Source organism: Lathamus discolor, chromosome 1 (genome assembly GCF_037157495.1).
Source record: "Lathamus discolor isolate bLatDis1 chromosome 1, bLatDis1.hap1, whole genome shotgun sequence".
In the NCBI taxonomy this organism is placed as follows: Eukaryota; Metazoa; Chordata; class Aves; order Psittaciformes; family Psittacidae; genus Lathamus; species Lathamus discolor.
Window position 1 is genome coordinate 55,745,462 of NC_088884.1, and position 25,498 is coordinate 55,770,959.

Below are 25,498 nucleotides of genomic sequence, written 5' to 3' on the forward strand. Positions count from 1 at the left end.
ATCTGTTCAGCTGCCTGAAAGGAAGCTTGCGAACGAGATGACTATGTCCCATAATGTTAGTAGGTTTTAGCTGTTCTCATTAATCTCAGAAATAATACAGTAGTGTTCAGCTTCAAACTCATTTGGAATTAGATAGAGGGTGCTGCCCTTTCAAATTTCCAAATGCACAATTAGCAGGTCTTCTGGGCCTTTAACAATCTACTGAAGTCTTAATTCCAAAAGATACAGACATACAGCTTAGCAGAAGTGGCATCTTCAATCCTTCTCTGTTCTCTTATCATCTCAAAAACAGCTTTGAGAGCTAAGCACATGAATTTTGCAAAGCATGGCACTCTCATCTTCAATTTACATCAGCTGTTCAGCTTTGAATAGCAGTTTGGTATTTGCCATGTCAGCAGAATTGCCCTCCAGGAGTTCTATCTCTAGCCAAACCTCAAAAGAAAGAATCACTTCTTGGCATGGGCTGCTCCTTACAAGCGTGCTCTGCTTCCTGCCAACCACTTTCGGTTGAGCCTCAGCCTCCAGCACTCAGCAACAGAAGATGCCGCCAGCAGGAGCACAACTGATGCTCTCAACCCTTCCAGCTCCTCTCTTGTCTCAGAGCCATAACCAGAAATAGCTGCACAGATCTGCAGTGACCTAGCAGAAGAGCAGCTCATGCTCCAGTGGGATCTTTAGGGCTCTGATCAACTGGAAGGCATTGTCTTGCAGTCCTTTGACTTTTGCCAGGGAAGGAAATGCTTGGTGGAAGCTGGTTGCTTTTAACACCCACTCCACCACATTGTCTGTGGCACCCAAAGTTTACTAACTCGACAAGGACAGCGCAAAATTCCTCACTGTTGTCAACCATCTGTTTGACTCAGATCACACTGCAGCATGATTTGCACACATGTGTAAAAGATTGGGATAAAAGTGGTTTTGCTTTAATGCACTGCTCGGCAAGGGGAAAAAAGCCAAAAAACAAACCCCAAAGCAAACCACATCCAAAACTAGGCTTAACTGACAATTAGCAAGGACATTTGAGTGGCAATTAGTGCAGCCACTATTCAAGGAAGCAGTCAGTGGTTCACCAGAGACTTATCCAAGATACATAATTGTGTAATTAATGAAACTGTTTTCTTAATTTTAGGGTACAGTGTGTACCTGTCTTCCTGGAGTGAAACACGGGTTTTGTTTTGTGGTTTTATTCAGGCACGTTGCTGACCACAATTAAAGGACAAGAAGTTAGACATACATATTTCCTCTAAACTATTTTTCTTTTTTTTTTTGTGAAGTCTTCCAAGCTTCCCAACTGTCAGGTTAACAAATCACGCACTATAAGTAATTCAAGCATGATATAGACTCTACACTAAATAGCATGCCACTTATTAGAGGAAAACCAAACCAAAACAGAAAAACCTTGTCATTAGGTTAAAGCAGTTTTCACTGTAAGAACACAGTAGAAGCAACAGAAAGTGGGTGAAGGCTTTGGGGAATAAGTGGAAGGAAGTTTTTAAGTCCATTTTAAGATTCTAAGCTTAGCCCCAATAAAAGTTCACACAAGCTTGGGGGTGGGAGAGGTGGGAGGCAAAAAGGCAATTCATTATGGGGATAAAGCCCTAGATCTGTTGGAATGTGTGCTAGTAGTCTATGATAAGAAAATACTGAATTCCCACAGGTTCAGCTGCTGCACCAAAACTATAGCATCCCTTAGCCAGGTTGGCAATACCTTCTTTCTCTTAGAAATGGATGTTGTTCAATTATTTCTAGGCAGACTGCCAATCATCTTTAAGACAGGTGGCACGATACACAGCTGCTGTAAATGCTACATTATAAACTGTTAGGATGGCTTTGCACTTCAAATATTAACTTCTGCACTTATTTATTTTGAAGGAATTAATGCACCTGAAATTCTTACATCTGGAATCCATGCTAGAGCATAATTTTTTAAGCTTTCTATAAGGACAAGGAGTTTAATAAAAATCATTACAGAAAGGACTCTGTAAGGAAACCTCTTCAAAACGATTACAGAGACATTTCAGAACACTAATTTTTGGCACATACCTTCTCTTTGCTCAGCTACACTTCACAACCTACATATTGGTTTAATTTCATTGTCCTCATATGTGAAAAATCACTGCTAGACTCTCAGAATTAACAAGCTAGCAACAGAATTACAAGGACATAACACGTGCCATAACACAGCAAGAAATAAATCAGGATGATAAATCAGGATGACCTCATTAAATCCATTATTTTGGAAAATATTCCTGGTCCAGACAGCATCCTTTCAAATTGAAATGAATTGTAAGGTTCTAAAAGGTTATCACTCCAAAGGGATTTAGGACACCATGTACCTTCTTAGACAATAGGACTTTACCTGAATATAAATCATAGGTGTAGACAGAAGCCACAGAATAGTCAGAAGTCCAGGCAGCTTAAAGATAAAATATTAATAAAATACAATACCCCCTTTAACTCCTATGATAATTCACACTTTGAATGAACATCATCTTTGCACTTCACAATCAGATATAGGCAAATACCTGCACAAGTCTGTATGAAAAGAACAACACTGACTCTGAATGGTGGTTGTCGTTGTGCATTCCCCCCGTTATTCCTTTCTTTTCCTGCGGATGAATGCATGCCTGCTTTCTCTTAGAGGAAATTTGTCAGACAGCAAGATCAAGATGTTAAAAAACATTTCACTTGGGCTGTGGCAAATAGTCAAAGATTACATCACTACATGCCAGTACAAATTTGCAACTAAAAAAACATTACACTCGATTATTTTTTTTTTTTTTTAATGAAAAGGAAAATGCAAATACCTTGTTTTGTAAATCAAAACACTACATGTTAGATGTGGAAGTTCTTGGAACAGACAATAAACATACCCTTCTCAAGAAACAAACCAAACCAAATTCCTCAGGAAATGCTTACATATAGGATTGCCAGATAGTAAGTGTAAAGTTCACCATGACTGTGTTGAAACACATAGTTCTAGGAGCTGTAAGAGTAATTAAGATTAAATCAGCAGCAGCTAAATGGTGTTTATTAGAAAATAACATTGCATAATGCCTACAATCTTACACAAGAAGCGACATAATCAGGTTTGAAATGTTAACTACCCAGAGCAAATTTGCTAAAGGATCCACAGTTCCTAAATCTGAAGTTGACAGATGATTGTCTCATGAGGCTGAGTAAAACTTGGTAAATTTCCCTTTTCATTTTTGGCAACATCCAAAAGACAAGCTCAAAATGAAAACTGAGGAAAACAAGAGGTTGCAAGAAGACTGACAACTTAAGATTCTTGCTTATGCATGAACCAGTTGGCAACAGCTAGCTCTTCTCATCTCTTTCTACTTCTAACAGAACCAAAATCTAGGATGCAAAAGAGCAGTTGACTGCATACTCTAAATAACGCTGATTTTTTGGTGGTATCCGGCTTGCGCCAACACCAACAAGGCAAGGTACAGTGTGCTCAAAGGAAACTAGGTGCTTAAGGTTCCCTAAACCAAACAAACCAGAAAGATCAAAACAAAAACAATACAGAATTCAGCTGTCCCTTGTCATGATCTTTTTGGGTCAGCTGCGTTTTGCACCAAGAATAACGTAGAAGATTTGTACCCATATCATAAATCATTTATGTAAAAATTGTTATGTGATATCAGTGGCTTCTTACCTCAACTAAATTAAAAAAACCAACCAACCAACCACAAATAAAACAACCCAAAAACCTCACACACACACAAAAAAACCAACACCAAAACACCCTCAAACTCCGCCCTGCTTATAAGCAAAATGAACCGTCAGCTTATGCTTAAAGTTGAGCAATATTTAAGAACCAGTAGATGTCATCCAACATAACCTTATTATTTAGAGCTTCTAGCTAAGTACCTGTTACAGACTATGCCCCATATTATAATACTCCAGTCCTTTGCAATACCAGAACAATCCTTGCAGTAGTGTTTTTGCTGAATAGCTTGTACTCCTTGATTACGAGTTCTGCTTTTATAGCTTCAATTACTGCAGTGAGAAGACTAAAGATCCTGAATTCAAACAGATTTGCTCATTTGTCCTATTGTTTTCTTATTCAGTACTTTCTCATGGTTTTTGAGGACATGATTTATGTTTTCTGAATAGACGAGCCTGTCAAAACCAGTGCACTTGAGGATAACAGAACCCAAGGAGAATCACCCCTGAAGCTTAATCAAAATATCTATGTGTCAGGCACAGAAGAAGAGTTCCAAGGTTATAGGCTCCCAACTCATCTACTCAGTTTATAGGCTTCATTAAACAAAGCAAAATTTACAGTGGACAAATTTAAAAAGAAAAGTGACAGTTTAATGCCCTGTTGTATTTATGCAGCATTTGATACAACTTCCTCAAGGAAGCAAATGAAGCATTTTCAACAACTTTTAAAACCCCTAAACTCTACAGTTGACAAGTTTAATACCTGAATGGAAACCATATACTTGAACCACTTACTAAAGTCACATCCAGCACTGTAATGCATTTCCCTTCCAGTCCGCAGCATTACCTACTGGCATCTGGAGGAAATGCAAGGTGGTTTTGAGGCATTAAATTTACCCACTTAACTACCAGCTAGGACTGCACACTCCCTTTACTGAGCTTTTGAATTATTCTGGCTCGTAAAAACATCATGCTGACTGCCTTCACAATTAGGAGACTTAATAAGGCAGTAAAACAAACAAAAAACAAAGAAATTTTTGTCTTCAAACTTTGCCAAATTCTACTTCTGCAGTTCATTGCACTTGCAGTGTGCAGACTGACTCCATTTTATCGTAGGAGGTGACAGAAATGCAGATTGCTGGTCTCATAATGCTTTGTGGTTTGGGGTTTTGCTGTTGCTTAGCAGTTATGAAAACAATCCACTCGACAAGGTCAGAATTCATGATCAGGAAATGTGGCGAGCAGAACAAAAGTTACATACACAGCCCTATCTTTTGAAGTATGAGCTAAGGGCTCTGGAGTGAATGTTGCGATAGCAATGATATTAAAGCTAAAAATGTTGTATTCTCTAGTAGGTGTCAAGACCCACTCCTGAAGAGGAGCGAAAATCAGAACAAATATTAACACTTGTTTATTTCCCTAAATCATCCTGCACTGCTGCACAAAAAAGATTTCTGTAGCCTGGTTACCAAGTTATTTCCAACTGTAGTTTTCTTAAACACCTTTGTTAGACACATGAAAAAAGTAAAGAAAAAACCTTCAGTTACCATAAACCAATGCAGATAATTCATTCTGCTGAACTTCCACTGCAGATCTAATCTTTTACTCCTAAAAATAACAGTAAGATTCTACATGATACCATCCAGGTTATTCAACATCAACGTGAAAGAAGGACTCTGCACTAGCACAGAGAAAAGACGTTATACATCAAAGTGCTGTAATATATGCATGAAGTTTTCAGATCATGACGAAAGCGAGCATTCAGTGCTCAACATCACACAGCTGGGAGGCAAAATCTGTAATGATGTCTCTCCAGTTCTACCAACTCTCACCATCAAATGTAGCCTGGAGTCAGAAAGAAGCCATCCTCAAACACAGAATTTTAGGGAAGAGAGACCAATGTCTAGTAGGTGGCTTTCTAACTTTAATACCCACTTTTAGGTATGTTTTTGCATGTAAAAAGTTTTGTGTGCAAGTGCTGCATTATCTTTGCAATCCCATGCTAGTATTTACATAAAATTTCCATTATGAGCAATGTTCCAAATATGAAGCAAACAGTACACTCTTACTATATGTATAAAGTCCATCCTGAGTCCTTTGATAATTAGCTTGTAACCAGCTTTAACTACAAGATTTAGAAACACTGGTGTGTTTCTGTTAACTCTCAGATGTCCACACGGTGTTTTCACTAATCACACAGCAACCAGCTTCGTTTTAAACATTTCAGGTTCCAAAAAACATCTGTGCAATGAGATGCTCCCTAATGATGAAGTGTAGCCATATGCTACACTCCTTCTCTCCAGAGACACAAGTGATTTCACTTTTACTCTACATGTTTTTATGGCATAACAACAGTCTATTTTTCCTTTATGGTGTAGGATACAAAGCACATCGAAAGGTATTGGCGGGGCTCTTCTGGCAGCGCAATTTCAGGATAGGAGCAACTAAGTTACAGCTCTAGCTTAAGATCAGTCTATTCTCAATAACTCACTGAAAAAAAGAGAGAAGTGGTGGAACCATATTAACAGTGCTACTTCTGTACAAGAGGCCCAGAACACTTCTTACCTATACTATGTGGGCAAAGGTCCTTCAGTAAACTGTATCCAAATCACAGCTTAAAAGCCTTGAATATTCCTAATAAAACCCAGTCCAAAGTCTAAGCACTTTCTAAAGTGGAATTTGAAAAAGCGCAAACAAAAAAGCCATATATCACAAGACAAACAGGAGCAAGAAATCTAGGTAAAATTACAATTTTTTTTCAAGGCTACATGCCTATCACTCATGACTGTAAAAACCCTGCTTGGGTTTGCATCATCTGGACCCCTCCGAAGTTGAAGAAACAGCAGATCATATCCAAGGAACTCCGACAGGTTGATGATTTTGGTTTTGTAACATTAGCTCCTCAGCTTCTAGGTGAAATTGTAATTACATGCTATTGCACTCTTACCTTAGCTGCTGTCACTCTGTATTTTTTAAGTTCATATCACAAATGCTCTTGCATGAGATATGGGGTTTAATGAGTTAGGTTTTTATATTCTAATTTCTAGGAGCTGGGGATTTATGCATGTAGTCTAAACAATGAGATTTGTATTTGCTGGCTTCAGTTATATCTAGTTCACTTTCAGGCAGCATATCCAAGGTGATAGGTAAAAGGCATGTTAAGGACAATAGTGCAGTTACCCAAACAGCAGGAGAGGCAGCACAGACAAACTAGCCAACCCAGCCCAATGCAGGCTGATGCTTGCTGAAGTGACTGAGCTGCTTCCAGCTCTGATTTACCAAAAAGAGACTTGCCTGGATGTAATGCCAAGCCCCAAGCCATGCTATTACAGCCCCCAGGACCCAGACCACAGTGCAGAAGAGGCCAAATTTTGCTGGCTGAATTTACTAGCCCCCATTAAATGCTGATGACATGTGGACCAACACAAACAGCTGGAGATCTTCCGCCTTTTGCCCCTCATCCCCTCTGTTCTCATGCCTTGTAGTATGGAAACATCCCAGCTGGCAGAAAGCTCTCGGCTCAGACTGCAGGGGAAAGCTGCAAAGCAGTTCTGGGCTACCACTGGCCCCAGGGGTTGGAGAGGTGCATCAGCATGACACTGCGATGAGTTAGCACACATGGGAGCCAGCACACCTCTGCAGCATGGTTTATCTGAAATAGACAGCCTAGTAATGCAGCCTTCAGAGAGGGTTGTCTCAGTACGCTATTTGTAGTGCCACCGTAGTACTGAAGCCCACAAGAAAACGGCCATTTCCCAGCAAAGTTATCACTGCCCAGGCCTACATAAGAACATCTGGAAGCCCCAGCAAAGATCACCAGAACAAATCTAATCTCTTGGTGCTGATTTGCTTCCCACACTATTTAGACAGCTCTTGTGCATACACTTGCTCCCTGGCTGCTGCTTCTACTTCTGGAGTTAAAAAACAAAGATCATACACCTCCCCCTATCACATTAATAACGAGATTTAAGTTTACACAAGAAATGTTTGTCAGTAACATATTCCCTTTGAAATATATTTTCAAGCTATTCCACATGTAAATCATTTCCTTTTTTTTCATATTTGTCTCCTCAGAGACCTAGACTTGGTCCTAATTATTCTCTTGTGAAAATCCATGCAGCAGAGGCAGAGATATTTCTGCTAAGGGCTTTTCCAGTAAAACTGCTACAGTGAATGCTGATGCTTAAACTAAGCTGCAACAAACAGTAAATCCTGAGAGTGAAAATTCATGTTCACATCTACCAACAACTTCCTGAAAAAATGATACATAAAATTACCTAAAAATAAAATGGCTTTATTGAAAGGAAAATCGAGGTTTGGTGGGGGATGAATAGGAAAAGCAAGTATTTATTTCATTTTCTTTATTTCTTTTATTCCTTTTAGGATTAGGGAGTTCGTTGCTAAATACAGATCAACTTACCACCCTAAAAGATCAATGGCATCTTTTGTAACTACAGTCATGGTTTGGAGGGAAGTGTTGCTATAGCAATATCAACCATAGGAAGGAAATCCACATCTACTCAGAGCATTATTTCTACATGTCATTATTTTTTATGGCATAGCACTCTAGCAGAAAAGGGCACAGTAGATCAATAGCAATACCTATTTTAATCACATAGGCGTAGTCTGGAGAAGTGTTTCACAGAAACACACTGAACAAGGAAATGAAAGACCATGACCACGTTAAGTAAGGTTTTGTTTGTTTTAGTTACTTGAGTGTTGTTCCTTGAGTCAGCTTACATCAGCTGAAGTCAACAGTTTAAATCAGGCTTTCCCAAACTGACTCTTCCTGGATTCAGAACATAAAATGTTTGGGTTTTTTTTTTTGTTTGTTTGTTTTTTCCTGTTCTCTACGTAATCGCAAGCAACCTGAATGAGATCTGATACACCTTAAACTGGTTTGACTCCCAGCAACCTCAGGTCTGCAGGGTTTCTTGGCTCAGGCATTAAGTGAAAGAAATAAAACTGGTTTGGGATTGGAATCAGCCCTGAAGTGATACAGCCACATTTGCATGGCCCTACCCCTGATGCAGCTGTCATTGATGTCAATCTGGGAGTCAGATAAACCACCAAGAATGACCAACATACGACTGCAATACCTTTTCCTGGCCAGCCCCAAGGAAGGGCTGGTGCCCAGGGCACATTTTGTGATATTCCCACCCACAAGCTTCTTTCTGGCCATGGGACTTTGGCTGCGGGTTTGGGGAATTGGGGCTTTGGGTGTTCTTTCTTGTGCAAAGGTTGACCCCAATCTGTCTGTCTCCACTCCTACTTTGGATTAGTGATAAAATCATACTCCCAATTATCCTGGCTTAGAGTTGACTATTTTTTCCCCTTTCCATGAGTTGGCTTCTTCAATTATGTCTTGCAGAGATCACAATCACAGTTAAGATTTAAAAGGAGGAATCAACTCAACTGAAAACAATCATCCACACTGATCTGTGAAAACAGACTTCTTATGATCCTGACAGCTGATTTGTCTCATGTCTTTTTTATTTTTGACAAATTACTTTGAACAACAGATTTCTACACCTTTTTATAGCTCCTACCACACCTAGAAAGAGAAGGAATGGCTAAAATAGATGTAATTCTTAATAAACAATCTTAATTCAACTGCAATACAAATTACTTGTACTCCTATGGATCCACCATTGTAGACACAGAAATGTTAACCCCTCACAGAATTCTCCATCCACATTGCATAATCCTGCTGTCCTGGGCATACTAACTTATTGGAAGTCAGAATCATAGAAAAGCTGGTTGGAAGGGACCTCTGCTTGAAGAGGGTCTGTCACCAATGCTAAACTAGGTCATCCGCAGCCTGGGACAGCTGAGTCTTGCAAAACCTCCAAGGACAAACTCCAGCACCTTTCTGGGTGATGTTGAAAGTCTTGCACTACTCTAGTGAAAAACGTTTTTCCTAATGACCAGTCTGAACTTCTCAAGCTGCAGCCTGTGACAGTTGCTCCTTGTTTTTACAATCTGCCACTAGTAAGAGTTCAGCTCTACAGCCATTCTAACTCCTCTTCAAGCAGTTACAGACTTCTATGAGATTCGCAGAATCACAAAATGCTTTGGGTTGGGAGAGACTTTAAAGATCATCCAGTTTCAACCCCCTGCCACAGACAGGGACACCTTCCACTAGAGCAGGTTGCTCCAAGCCCTGTCCAACCTGGCCTTGTGCACTGCCAGGGATGCAGCAGCCAAAACTTCTCTGGACAACCTGTTCCAGTATCTCACCACCCTCACTGTTATATACCCATATCACTATGATATCACCAAATAGCCATATCAATATGAAACCCAGAGAGATTGCCCCTTAGTCTCTTTTTTTTGGCCAGAATAAACAAGCCCAGTTCCCCCAATGTCTCCTCATTGCTTATGGGTCCATGGCTCAAATCACCTTAGTAGTCCTCTGTTGCAACCTCTCTCCATTTTTCAAACACTGTCCTTTTCATCTGAGGAGCCTCAAAACTGCGTGGAGAAGCTCATTACTGAACAGCGGTGAGGAGGATAACAACTTCCCCTGATCTGCTGGCCATACTTTTAATTTAGAGCACAATGCCGTTTGCCTTATTTGCAATGAAAATGTATCACTGGCTCATTTTCAATTTGGCAGCAACCATAATATCCCACTGCCTTCCCACAGATGTTCTGTTCAGCCAGTTGCTAATCCAGCTTGTACTGTTGCACAGTGTTAAACTACACAGGCACAAAACTTCACAATTGATCTTACTGAACTTCATGAGATTTCTGTTGGCCCAAAGCTCAGATTTCTCAAGGTCCAGGTGAACTGGATTTCTACCATTAGGTGTATTAAACTCTCTCTCCTGCCAATTTAATGGGATCTACAGCTTTTCTCAGGGTGCACTGTCTAACCATCTAGATAACCAATAGAGACATAACTTCGCCAGCCCAGCACCTCACAGTCCACTTGTTATGTGTCCCTAGTGAATCACTGAGCTATTGAAGACTTTCCTTTGAACCCAGATATCCACACAATTTACAATTCATCTAACAATCCGTATCTGCCAGCTCACACTTCCACAGTTTCTTCAATGAGAGATGATAAAACCCTCACTGAAGTCAAACTCAGCAAATACTATATCCACAAATGTCCCCACATGTACATAGTTAGCCATATAATTGCAAAGGGCACTCAGGCTGGTCAAGTATGACTTGCCCTTGGTACATGTGGACTACTGTTTTTGAATAACTTCTCATCCTTCTCACATTTGGAAACAAATTCCCTTAGGCATGATACACAATATTTCCAGGGATTGTGGTAAGGCTGACTGGCCTATATTCCCTAAACTCTCCTTCTTCTTCTTCTTCAAGACGGGTGTAATGATAGCTTTTCCTTAGTCTCCAGGGAACTCTTATGCCACCTTTTTTTTTTCATAGAAAACAGAACTGCAATTGCAGCATCCTAGCATAAATCCCATACAACCTGATGGATTTGGCTATAACCTGTTTTTCTAAGCAGCTCTGAAGAATAAAATACTCTTTGTTTCCTGAGCAGCACTGCTTAATTATGTTCTCCTAGGCAACCTTTGCTTTTGTACAAAATCATATTTGTACGCTCAATTCCACACTGCTTGGGCACCGAGAACACAGTATTGTCATCTCTCGCCCATATACTATAGGCAAGTGCTCTACACCCTGATCTGAATGAGCAGACATCTAGCAAAAGGTACTTCTTGCAAGTAGCCAGTGGTATTTCTGAAAGAAGAGAACCTAAGTCTTCAGAGCACTAGGCCTCTAAATACTGATTAAGGGAGAAGAACAGAGAGCTGAGAAATACCCACAGCGCAAACAGAAAACTTTTGACTCTGCCTTTAACAGTATCTCCAAAATAACTGGAGGAATACAGAAAAAGAATCTCACCTTTCTGACACATGACCTTAAACTTGCTTAACAGGACTAAAATTACTAGATTCCACTTGGATTCTGCAAAGATGTGGCTTCTTCAAGGGCAGGAGGGAGATCCAGTAAGAGTTCCCTTCATTCGTATTAGAGATCTCATTGCTCTCTTGACAAAACTGCCAGGTTACCTTCCTGAATGCTTCAGTGCAAGACTGCTACCTACCCTTTCTTCTGAATCTACCAGGGAACTATGATCTAATGCAAACTTCTCATTACTTTCTTAAGAGTCGAGAAAAAAAGAGGACCCAAAAGTTTTCTTAGTGCAGTGCTTCCAGGGGTCTTCAGACAAACCCTACTGCACTGCTGCCAGCTCTCAGTGCTAAGTTAGAACAAAAGAAGGCAAGCCACTTCCACCATATGGAGTTTTCAAACATCACTTCCTATCACATGTGGTAATATAACGCATTTTTACTGTGTTAATCTCAATTTCGTTGTTAACAGTGGAGTAGGAAACACAAGTGCAAAGCACTATGTTGCTCCTCTTCATTCAGCCTATGGTGCACTGGCAGGCCTCTAGATCTGATTTGAAATCTACCATGTTTACATAATTTCCACATACCTTGTACCATAGATTTCCACTCATGTCTTTTGCTATTTTCCTTTGGCTTTCACGTACTAATGCCACGCTATTAACAAGAAAAATGCACATCTCCAGTGAGCATACAACTAGACACAAAGCGCAGATACAAGAGACTCATTATACCAATAAAATAATTTTCTGGTGGAAAACATTCTCAAGGTGATAGAGATGACTTCATCAGTGCTCCAGCACATTTTGTACTCATACCATGAAATCCTGGTGGAGATATATAAGTATAATTTTTATGTTTATTGTAAGACATCAGAACACGTGTTCTCTTGCTAACATTACACCAGATATTTATTTGCAATACATTAAAGAGATGATTTAATCAATGGAGAAACACTCAAGATAAAAAAGTGGCTTCTACAGTTTTAGGCTTACAACTTACTAATAGGAGAAGACAGGAATCAGAAACCTGAGCTATTTTACCTTATTTTTTCAGTCAGATTCTTTAAGAATTTTCTTTTTAAAGAAAAAGTAAATTTCCATAAATTATGGAAAAGATGGCATTTAGAAAAGATAAGGCAATGAGGTATGACCTTTTCCTCACAGAATTACAGTTATCCTTAATATATTTTCCTGTTCTCAATCCTCCTGAACCTTCAAAACAAGTGCAAAATAGATGAAACACCTCTATTGGTCCAAGTGGGAAGTTCTGGTTTGGTAAGATTTTTGCACAATGCTGTACAGAACAAAAAAACCTACCTATGGGACACCCTCATGAAAATTCTATAAAACTCAAAGGAAGCTGCTGTAGGCAATTATGAGCACTTGAGATAAAAGTATCCCAAACAGGATATTTTGGGCTCTGTATTTTGTATGGACAAGACACAAGGTTGCACACAGCACAGAAGACTTTCACAGACAGACAAAAAGAGAAGGAGTGCAGGAGGTGCCCATTTTATTTTATAAATGAATCAGCAGTATGGGGTGATATTTATACAGAGCTACATGGAACAAATTATCAAATGCTGCCAATGCTACTCTAGAGTGAAAATACAGACAAAACATTGAAAAAATATGTTTAGAATAAAAATACATAAAAGGATTTGCATGCATCACATGAAAAGAATCTTATTTCCTTGATTACTTCCAACTATCAGTCATAATAAATTTAGCTCAGATTTGTTACCCACAAAACAAGATACAAGTGAATGCTATGAAGCCTAGTTCTATATTCCACTTTTTATTTGTATAGCACTTTAAGGGCTCACAGTCACAATCACATTAGTCACATTAGGTGTAGGCGTATGTGGAAAATAACAGAAATACTCTCTTTGAAAGCACCCTGTCATTTAATGAAAGACAGCTTTACTTTTACAGTATTGTGACTGTTGTGACTGTTTTCACATTTTGAACACATGAACCTTAGATCAGAGATGAGTTCCTATGAAGGGCTCCAGATCACCTTACTTCATTACCCAGAACAAGAGTTACCTAGGTTGCCATGGAAATTAAGTGTTAGTGATAAGTAGAGCACTGGGTTTCTGATAAAATGCAGATTATCCTGCTTCAAAAAACAAGAACTTCCCCATCTTCAAGGATGCAATGTATGGTCAGCAACAGAAATTCTGGCATCTCATATTTTTTTAGTTTTTCAGCAGGACTATCCAATTTTTGAGGATAGTCCTCAAAATACTGATGGTTAAATGTGCCAGCCTATAACCTTTAAGACTGGAAGGTTAATATCATACTTAACTTCAAGAGCAAAGCAGAAGCATTAAAAAGCAACCTGTCCTCATATGTATGTCACTATCCTTGTCTGAGGGAAATCTAGTCTTCCAGAAAAGACAACAGAAATGTATTCAGTATTAATACAACTTCAGCCTTTTTATGATCCTGCAGCAGAAAGGTGATACTGAATTACAACCTTCTGCTACTTGAAAACCAAAGCCGTAGTAAATATAACATTAACAGGCAAAAGGTTTCCAAGAGGAACCTGACAAGGAAGACCCTTCCACTTCTAAGTGGTGCACTACGAGCAACTGATGCATCTCTATGCTGTGACTGACCTGAAGTCAGGTCAGAGCTTAGTTTTGCATATGCCACTGGTTCAACTGTTGGTAAAGCCCAGAGACCTCATCTTTGAGTATGGAATACAATCACACCGTCTTGGAAACACATAGTTTCATCTGACCCCTGGCTTGCTTGCTGGAAATTCTCTTACAGTAAACAGTGCTTAATCAGTTCCTGAAAAACCCTGAGCAAGCCAAAGCAGTAAGCTTTCCATTGGTAAAGAATTCAGTGTTACCCTCTGCAAACAACTGCCTGGATTTCAACTCTATATGGCCTAATACAAATATTCAGCATAAAAGAATACTGGACCCATGTACAAAGCATTCCATGACCCAGATGAGAAATGCATCAAGATCTAATGTTTACCATCAAATCAATATATAGTTTATGATGCCCTGAGGCCTTGAATTCAAGTATAGTAGAAACCAACAGGCTGCTTTGAGGTTACACAGGAAAAGGCAGCAGTCACTGAACATAAACATAAGAATGAAGAAAAATCAGAACTACAGCTAGACAATGTTACAGTTATCTGCCTGACACCCAAGGTTTTCCTCTGAGTTGACAGTCTGACCACTGCGTTTAGGTGCAAGATTTGATGGTTGTTTTGATACATACAGCAGAGCATGGCATAAACACCCTGGTACCCCATAGCTCCTTGCTGTCTTCTCTCTGCAACAGTGTCATCAACTTTATTTCAGATGCAAAGAAAGGCACAAAGAAAAGTACAGAGGGAATGACTGACATTTTGTTCCATACGTATGAGCTTAGTCAGTTTGCTCTGGAGTATCTAATTCTAATAAAGATAGCAGCGAATAGGGCTTGAAGGAGGTCACTGGTAGAAGACAGCATCATTCAATGTCTATAATGTCTTGATCTGGGATTTCAGTTCTTCCTGCAGATGGCAAACTGAAGCGCTCCATAGGGAAGTACAAGCAGAACAACATCAAAGCAATAATGTACATTACTGGAGAAAGGATCATAGGGCATGTACAGAGCTAGGCTGAGAAGTTTCAGCTACAGTCACAGAAATAAAGTGAAATTTACTGCATGCAATGTTAGACTACATGGCTATCTGAGCTCCAGATCTGCATAAATGTATATTTTGTCTTAAAAGCAAGCAGACTGTTTCTTTGCAGTCTGCAGGATCAGAAGGAAAACAGTGAGGTTGCAGCTACATGAAGCAAGGGTTAACTAAGGGTATAATTCTGTCTGCCACATTTAATTTAGAAATGTGAATATGTGAGGAGTTTGGGTGTCTTATTAATGGCCTGGGGACCAGCAGTCTCAGTCTCTTCAAAAATGTTACATCCAACAAAGGAATTGTTGGGTGACATTCAATTAGATAGCCAAAGGAAATCCAGAAACAGTCCTGGTCTGTGACGTTCCTCCTGACTTAAAGCTAGAAGCAATGAATATGTTAGTGCATGCACAGAAGTTTTGCTAAGGGCTCCTTTTCTAACAAAATTCCACCCTCAATATTGTCCTTAAAATGGGGTCCATTTCAGACCAGCTGATAACAAAAATATGTCCCATAGACAGCACTGTGAACATGTACAACATCAGAAAGTGGTTTATATTGGGCACACAAGCCCTTTTTTCTGTCTCTTCCCCTCTCCCACACAACAGAGTACTTACATAGTCTCCTGCTTGAGCTATGGGCATATAATGGAAGAATTTCAAAGAAACTTATTTTTATACTTAAATAGAAAGATTTTTAATACTAATGCCCAACAGGACTGCGTGTTTGTGAATAAGCAGTGACAGGTGGTAAAAACAGATGGTTTTGAAAAGATCTGCGGCAGTCCCTGGCTCCGCTATCCTGGTGGCTCCACAGGATGCTGGCAGAAAAAGCAGTTCCCCTCCTCTTTATTCCTCACTTCACTCAAGGAAACCAGCAGCAGCTGACCTTACCAGTTGCCACAAAGACAGGATAGGACTGACAAGGCTCACTTGCTCCTGTTCTTCATTCCACCTCCAAACTGCTTCTGCCTCGCTGCTGAAGCCCAGACAAATGGAAGACATTGACACAGACTAAGCAGCCAGGAGGTCATCTGACAGGAGCCACAAAACCACCTCTGTGTTTGCTGGTCCCAACCAGAAATAGGTCGGGCAGAGCTCAAAACACACCAGAGAGCAGTATCTAAGAGTAAGCATCACTGAATGCTCCAGTGAATCCAGGCACAAACACCTGCCTTCCAGCACAGACCTCTGCTGACAGCACTAGCTCTTGTTCCAAAAGGCCTTAGTGATGCAAGAGGCACCTCAGATGCTTCAACCCTGTGTAACCAAACAAACTTTCACAAGTGGTGAATAACCTTATGTCATTAGTCATGGAGTGATTCTGCAGTGGGGAGCAAAGCTCAGAGAAGCACAATTATTCACATTATATCTCAAAACAGAGTGAGCAGGCAAAAAAATTATTTCATAGAACAAGAGCACTAACAGAAAAGTATATTTCCAAATTAGTGCTGCGTGTTTGGTCAAAACAGTGCTGATTGCTGCAGCTACAAAGCTCTCCAAATTATTGTTGTCTGTGCTTAGGGAGCAAAGAGCCACTACTAATGGGGAATCAGTGCTAGCTTCAGGCTGTTGTTTTCTGCACCATGTATCAGCTGCAACACACCACTACTTAAAGTCATCTGTAACTCTATTTTGAGTCACCTATAAAGATGACTCAGGCAATTTCATATACCGCCAATGAATCTTTAAATGGTACCACCTCTGGCTACTATCAAACCCATCTGTAGAGCCCATTGTTAACTCCAAGATGCACCTATCTCAAAGAACCTTTTAAAAGACTGCTGTACTCTGTTAATACCCACAATCTGTGAATAAATTAAGAATCTCTCTTTTAGGATTTACTAGGGTGTATTGCAGGAATTACGTTCCCAAAACAGGCCTGTACCTTTTCTATGTAGCATCTGTTTTTCAGATTTTCCTCAAAACCAGGTCTCCCTGATTGACTCAATGCCAACATAACACTTACTCTTGATTTCCAGGTCTTTAAATAGTGTGTGTACCTTTGTAAGAATCTTTTCCTTATTGTTAATCTATGGCATTGTTTGCAAAACTGCAATCAACTCACATTTTCATAATTTCACTCACAGTATGAAGGTAGTTTCTGAAGGAAACAAGAGGATTCTAGAAAAGAGAGGGCTGTGACACTACAGTGCATTCAGCATCCCCTGAATAAGAAAAGGGCCCTCTTGAACCATCTAAAGCACACTGTTTACATGAAATTCACATTCTTTACATGAAATCAGGGAACCTTTCTTTCCTTCAGTCAACAAGTGATTTATGGTTGCTTTCAGGAAGGTAAAATGACAAAAAGGAAGTTGTTAATCCAGCTGGCTCCAGTTTTATACAGCATTGCAGAAAAGCAGTGAAAACTGAGTTTGCTATAAAGGTGCACACGAGCCATTCAAAGCTGGAATCAGAAACTTACGGAAACTCATTTCCAGAGAACACCCCATGGTAAAAATGACTCTCACCTTTGGGTGCAATAAACTATGGATCTGGGATTGGATAAGGCAAGGCTGAAAGACAGCTTTAGAAACTAAATCGTAAGCATCCAGATTTGTAACCAGTCTTGCTATTCTTGCATGCAATGCAGGCATTAAGTTTTGTGCTTGTTCTGTTAACCCCACAGGAAAGCTTACCACTTCTCAAAGCAGACAGAGGTGATGGACACTGGCATAATGAGCTAAAATTTATTTGAAATGAGGAAAATCTATAGTATACATCTCTTGTAGGCAGAGCTGTTATTACTTCCAGGAATTACTGGAACTTATTCACAATTACTTCCAGGAAGGAGAAAACATTGGAGTTAAACACAACAGCATATTTTTGTGACACAAGGTATTTTCTTCTGTGAGCATGGGCAGAAGAACAGAGCCCTGTGCAGTATCCAGTCACTTGAAACTGTGTAAGCATAGGTACACACGAAGAGGAACACATGTACAAGCAACTCTTTCAAACAACAGCTAATATAAGCTTAGAACTGAACACAATTATAGTTGAAACACAGGCATTTTTGCCAAACCTTCAGTATGCCTCATGTTTTAACAAAAATGAATGTAACAAGAGATTTGAGGGAGAAGGATTTCCACTTTCCAGTAATTACCAGTAGAACATGAATTATATGCCTACACACAAGATCCCCCTATTGATTATTTCACTCTGTGAAGGCCTAATTAGCTGTAATTTTAACACTGTATATCACCCAAAGACAACTACATTTTCTAAAGAAAACCTGAAAGCACTATTTAGATGAGAATCTAAAAAAACCCAAAAGCCAAACCCACCAAAACCCCCACAAAATATCTACCCCTGATGGTGTTAAGAAAGTAAGCCTAAGTTACAGGCTTGCCACTCAAAAGCGAATGGAAAAACATAATAAAAGACAAAGCATCACACTCGTCCCTGTGTTAACAAATGAAAATGAACTTTTGCAGACGTGGCTGCATCCAAAGAGGTATGAGATACTAGACGTGCATGGTGACTCCACAGTGGCACTACACAGCAGGGACCAATTCACACAGGCCCATGAGACCTCACAAGAGACAACAAGCCAGGGAAATGCTCCCCCATGACTGCCCCCTATGGCTATGACCATCCTATGCTGAGAAATTTATGTTAGTATCATAATGGCAATGAAGAACGCATGCCACAAACCTGCGCTTTATCAGCTCAGGCCATATGCAAACACAGAGCAAAAAAAAGAGACTGCAGCTGACGTAGGCAGCAATTTAAATACAGGATAGGCAGGCTTAGAAGCAACAGGAGTGGTGATGAGGGTATAAATCAGGTCAGTGGCAAAACTTACCCCAAACCTAAATTCAGAGCTCTACATCCTGAGCAGAGAGGTAAGTTTTTAGCATGCCAGGGTAAGGTCTCACCTTCTTCAAGAACACAGGTATTTAAAACAACTGTCCTTCAAGTTGCCTCTTTTTCTCAGTTCATCAGGCCCTTAAAGAGTATGTCTGCACAGGTGACTGGAGGCAGACGTACCTCTCCTCGCTGTCCAAACTGGCCAGCTACAAGCCAAACTAAACCTGGAAGCCATGCAGAAGTGTTAGCACTGAGTGAGCTCATTAGGCTGCAGATCCATCATCATTTTAATTTGGTCCAAATGGGACTCAGAGAGTGTGACGAGGATCGGTTTGCTCTTCCCCCAAGTGCACGTCTCTGCTGACTCCTCAGTGCATTTTAGTCATACATTGAGTCAGACCCAGGAACTCATCCAACTGAAAACCAGGCCAACAGCAACAACAGGAGCGGATTTGCTGGTACCACACGTGGTAGTACCAGTGCAAGTGAGAGATCAGGAATGTGTAGCCAGAGGTGAGGCGGGCAGGCTGACCCTTTGGCAGGAACACGCATTTATGGCAAATTAAGATGACTGCTCAACCACACCCTCTGCCTTGCAAGAGCTGCAAGTTTCAGTTAGCTCCAGGACAGCTTCACATTTATACGGGTGAACAGCTCCAGGACAAGGACTGCCTTTGTGTGACAGTTTGTTGAGCCACGGAAGTGACTGTGCTCGAGATACTTATTTCTAGGTACATCTGGAGATGCCTCACTCTTTCCATGACTTACTGCTAAAAACTTAGATAATGTTAATCTCACTGGACAGCATTTAAATATTCAAACTTCCATTTCTTAAGCCTCCTTTGTGGACGCATGACCCTTACGGAATAAGAATGCTATATTTCTGGTAGTAATAATGGGATAATCATGCAGTTACAGAGCAATGCCTACATTATCCTGTGCAGCAATTCTCCACAACATTTTCCTATGAACACAGCAAAACCAAACAATATCTGATCAGTTTTCCCAACCCCACTGAGTTACTATCCACTGCCCTTCAGCTTCTATGAGCCACTCAGATCTGTGGTTATCACACACAAAAGGGGGTCTCTCCCCCTTTCCCATTTCAAAACATGTATTCTTTTTCTCCTTCCCTATGCCCTCATTTACATAATCTGCTCCTTGTATAGATCAAAACTACTCGTCATTGGTGGGGGGAGAAATGGCAAATTGATCAGAATTAGGAGCTTCCAAGCTGGAATGTAAGGAAAAAAAATCAAAAAGTGTTTCTTACAGTGACAGTATAATGCTGCTGACTTCCCCTTTGGAAAAAGAATCTGCGATCTGCCTCAGGACTTGAAGTCATCTGTATATGAGAGATTTCTGGCCACTCATTCGTGTTGCTCTGCTGTACCATGCACACCAAATGGCAGTCTCTGTGCCTTTGCTCATATTACCCATATTTTCTGCCACAATCCTTCTACCCTGTCACCACCATGTCTCCCTGTCAGCACCCCCACCCTTCCATCCAACCCCTGAGATCCAGGTCTGTCAGATCTAAACTGACTTTGGGGAAAGCATAAGAAGTTTATCAAAGCTGGCTCCATAACAGAGCACTGAACTTTGTGCCTCTGTTAACAGGCTATGTCCTACTACTTTTCTTGCAGTCTGTCTCCAGATACTTTTCTTGCTCAGCGGACATGCTATGGGTTTTACATAATCAGGCTTTTTCTTACATGGTCTTCAAGATGTTATAAAACTACATTTTCCCACCACTAATTTCAACAGGACTTAATAGGGATTAGAACTGAAACACAAATTGGCAGAATTGAGGAACCTGCAGCTTTGTTACAGTGTCAGATGCATCCTCAAACATCCTCTAAATATAGTAAAAGGTTGGCCTAAATCTGCTATTGTTTCATGTTTAATTCAGATACCTTTGAGTGAGTGTATCTCTTCCACCCAACCCCCAATTTTCTATTCTCAACACTCATGTATTGAAGTTTATGGTGACCTCACTTAGACAAACACTCAAATGTTTCAAAAATTTGTTTCTACAAAACTATAGTTTATCAGAGGGAGAGAACACAGCAAATCTGGAGCTTAAACCACTACGTTGTCAACAGGGACTTCACAGTTTCTCTAGAGCAACCACCAGTGTGATCTTCTAAACTATGTGCTTACTTCAAAGACAAGATGAGTACATTACACAGTAATGAACAGAACTTGCACTTTCCTATTCAAGAACATTACAGGTAAGCAGGAAATGATGATGCTTTTGATACAGTAGGTGCAAAAGAAAACAAACTCCAGTAGTAGATCTCTGAACTGCCACCAGCTTCTTATCAAGTGGGGATAAACATTCCCAGAATGCCAGCACATGAAGAAAGCTACACTCCAAAGTAATGTGGCAAAACAGTGTATTGGCCATGGTACTGAAAGCCTCTGAAAGGCCATGCATTGTATTACACATTTTAGGATCACTTATCAGTTCAGAATTACACTTATTTTAACACAAATTGAACTGAGCCAGGATTAGAGCAGGTATGGATATTGGAGCACATTTTTTCTAGCCTAATAATGACCTTCACTGATAGCAAAATCTCAGTCTAAATGAAGATGCAAAACTAGTCTTTCAACTGAATTTATCGTGCAATATCTGCTGGTAAAGGGCCTCCCATTTAGTTTAGCTGCCCCCCTGCAAGATAATGGTCCGTCATTAGTTGTTCATCTCTCTAGTTATGCCCTTAAAAGGCTCCGAGGCAAACATGTAAAAGCAAATTGGCCCGAGTAACAGCATTACTGTAAAGGACTGTGAAAGACAAGATAGGGTCACATGATTCTAGTTTCTAGAAAACCAAGGCTATCCTCACAGGATCCTGTAACAAATTTTGGGTTAAATCTTTGTGGTCCCACGTGGGCAGCAGGGATATCCAGTAAATTCCCAATCAAGTGACGGAAAACAGCACCAAGGCTCGGAATAAGGAGCCCTCCTCTTATCATTATAACTCTACTGCTGTCTATACACTTTTTAAACGAAAATAAAGATGCATGGGCCTAACAGCTGGGGAAACAAAAAGGCAAGCTCCCCTAAAAATGTATCAGATTTTTAGTTCTGTTTTACAGCATCGCGCTGAAGACTGCCCTTACCCGGAGCAAGCCCTGCGGTGAAAGGGCGCAGGAGCCGCTCCCCACATTCTCTCCTCATTCACAGGGTTGCACCGTGGCTACAACTCTCCCGAGCAGACACAGAAGAGCCAGCTGGGCTGGGGCCGCTGCTCCCGAGACACCGCCCAGCGCCGGGGGGTCCGGCCCGGTCCCGCTCCACGGACGGATCCCCGCTGCCCCGGCTTGCCCCTGGGCAGCGGTATCTGCCCGGCACGACCCGGCTCGGGGCGGCCCAGGCGGAGCCTCCCGCCGCCGCCGCAGCCGGCCCGGCCCCGCCGCCTGCTCCCCTATTCCTCCCCTGCTGGGCATCATCCCCCACAGCGGCGCCTCCTCCTCTTCTTCCTCTCTCCCCCCCCTTATTTCGCTTCCCCCTATGTACCCCGGCGGGTTGTTACCTTCAGTTACCGTTTTTCCGAGCAATTCCTGTCTCCAAACCGCTGCCCCCACCTTCCCTAGCACACAAGCAACTCCCACCAAAGAAGGAGAGGAGGAAAAAACAAATGAAAAAGAAAAGAAGAAAAAATATTACAAGCCTCTTTCCTCCTCCTCCTGTGGGTCTGGTACTATATATCCGGCCGGGGGAGGGAGGAGCAGCGCCTCTGCTCTGCCTTCCCCTCTGCTGCCTCTCGCACCGAGCGGCTGCGGCCGCGCGAACCGGGGGAGGAAGGCGGCTGCCTTCCCGGGGATGCGGACCTGCTCTTCTCCTCCGCCCTGCCTGGCCCCGCTCCGCTGCCGTGCGGCCGGGACCTGGCTACACGGCAAGCGGCGTGTCTGCAACGGGTGCCGCTAGCACGCCAGGCACACCGCGGGGGCCCCTCTTCCCCTGCCCCCGGCAGCAGTCGGACCCGTGTGTCGTCCCCCCACCCCGCCTCAGACCGCCCCTTCTCCCCCGGTCCCCGCCGCTGCCGGCATCGCCCAGCGAGGCAAAGCCACGTTTCGCTGCCCGCTCCCTGCGCAGTCTGCCTCCGTTACCCTTGCCGCAGGGTACCGCGCACGCCGCCGCAGCAGCTCTCGGAGGAAGGCAGAGGAGCGAGAGAGAAAAGGCTCTCTCCCTCCCGTCGGGCTCCCTTCCTTACCGGGGTGCCGGGGCTCCTCCACCGGCGCGGCCGCCTCCGTGCTCCTGGGGGCGTGCGGGGGATCCTCAGCGCTTCTCCCCGAGCCCCTGCCCTCGGCCTCCTCCAGCTGCCTGCCGCGGAGAGCCGGGGGCTGCGGAGCAGGGCTGGGCTGCAGCCCCTGCCCGCGTCCAGGAGGCGAAAAGGGGGTGGGGGGGAGGGGGAACGGACCGAGAGCTTTCTAAACCCAAGACGAATGGGCAGGGCAAGTGGTCCCCCGGGTGTCCTCCAAGGTTATTACACCTCCTTCTCTCCAGCTTAAAGCAGAATTTTACCTCTGTGTTTAAAATGGTCAGGGAGAATGCTGTACACAGAAACGGAGCTATAAAACCCGCATGTTAAACTAATTACATAATTTGCCTTACAAGCACTGGGAAAAAAGCGAGGCATGCAGCATACCTACTCAGCCACAAATATCTACCTTTGCCACAAATAATTTTCTCACTTTGGCTATAGAAGATACACCCTTAGATCTTTTCAACCCAACAGGAGAATCAGCAAGATGTGACGCTTTCATAACCTGTTATTACACTAACAGTATGCACAAGCGTTAATTAATTTTACAAGGTTGTGTTTATCTAATGATTAGCCCTGAAAAAATGTCAGCCCCAGAGAGGTTGGGTAAGATGCCCACTGATGACTGAATCAGTATCAGAGCTGTCAGCAGAACTCCATACACAAAGGGATTAGGTGCTACACCCATAGTTGCGGTTCTCCAGCCTCCAGTTCCTTCCCCGATAAGCTTAAAGGCTACAGGTGCCTGCTATTTCCACATAAGAGTTTCCTGTGTGCATGTCTGTTCGACATCTGGGCACTAGTAGTTACAGCTTAAGATTAGGTGGTCCCAAGAGCCTTCACATTTTCACCTCATTCTGGCTAGTGTCCTCACAGTACACATTCCACTACCCTTAATGTGACACCATGGTGTAGGGCTGTAAGACCAGTGTGGACCATAGAAGTCAAAACTGCCCAGAAAACAAGACCATAAAATCATGTAATTGTAGAATGGTTTGGGTTGGAAGGGACCTTAAAGATCATCCAGTTCCCACCCCCTGCCACAGGCAGGGACACCCTTCACTAGACCAGGTTGCTCCAAGCCCCGTCCAACCTGGCCTTGAACACTCCCAGGGAAGGGGCAGCCACAGCTTCTCTGGGCAACCTGTGCCAGGGCCTCACCACCCTCACAGTGAAGAATTTCTTCCTAATGTCTAATCTAAATCTCCCCTCTTCCAGTTTAAAGGCATTCCCCTTGTCCTATGATCTGTCAACCACACTACACCTGCAGAGTTGGAGTAGGGTCAGATAGAGCTGTTCAGGGAATTCCCACAAAGAGGTGGGTTGTGGAGTACACTGACTTCATCACTTACATAAGTGGAGGAAAGACTGGTGCCTTCACAAATAATTCGGTGCTATCTCAATGGACTGAAGCACTCAACAGGAGAGTGGAAGCTCTGGCTTCAACTTAATCTTTTCCTTTACAAGGGAAAACAACCTAAAACTTCTTTTACAGTTGGACTTGATGATGTTAAAAGTCTTTTCCAACCTAAACGATTCTATGATTCTAACAAAGCAGTTTCAGATTCATTAATCAGAAATACACCAGGAGGGAGCGTACACGGAAATAAACTACAGGAAGTGGTTCTTACCCAAGGAAGTCTCAGCTATTTGCAGACAGTGACTGATGCTTGGTGGGATAATCCTGAGTAAACAGGGGTTTGGTTGACTATGTCTCAGATGTATTCTTTAACATAAACATCTGCCTTGACAGACTGGCCAGGCCTCTGTCTAAACTGAAAAAGTCATGCCTGAACTGCCCGCTGAAGGCGAGTACTTGGTACCAAAATCGGGAACAAGCAGACAAAGACATGAATTAATAGAAAAGGCAGACGGGGTGGCTTTCTTCAAAGACCATGATCTTGCAGTTTGAAAAATAACCAGAAGGGAAGTTTCTGGGAAGCACAGAATGAGAGAGAACTATTGCTAGCATTATCTTTCTAGAAAGCTTGGTAAGCATCAGTTCTTGCAGGAACTCTTTCAGGAGACATTGCATAGGAGACAAAGTACATTCCCATCTACAAACCTATTGAAATTCCTTTGTGAAGTTTTGAAAAAGCAGGGAAGCTTGAAGAAGAGTTCCAACTAAGAGCAAGTTAGGACGTTAAACAGGTAGCATGTCAGAGACAGTACATAACAGCTTCCTAGAAATCTCTAG

General features: G+C 42.0%; 1 protein-coding gene across 7 annotated transcripts in view; it reads right to left on the reverse strand.

The window, feature by feature from the left end:
* Positions 1-23,420, reverse strand: part of FAR2 (fatty acyl-CoA reductase 2) — a 142,107-nt gene extending 118,687 nt beyond the window's left edge. For 2 of the 7 annotated variants that reach the window (XM_065672240.1, XM_065672213.1), the window contains exon 1: positions 23,251-23,420. The gene's annotated coding sequence lies outside the window, so the exon portion shown is untranslated. Of the gene's footprint in view, positions 1-22,569; positions 22,677-22,703; positions 22,956-23,146; positions 23,168-23,250 lie in introns of those variants that run through there. The other 5 variants (XM_065672229.1, XM_065672222.1, XM_065672277.1 and 2 more) reach the window with 4 other exon arrangements.
* Positions 23,421-25,498: the final 2,078 nt, after the last annotated feature.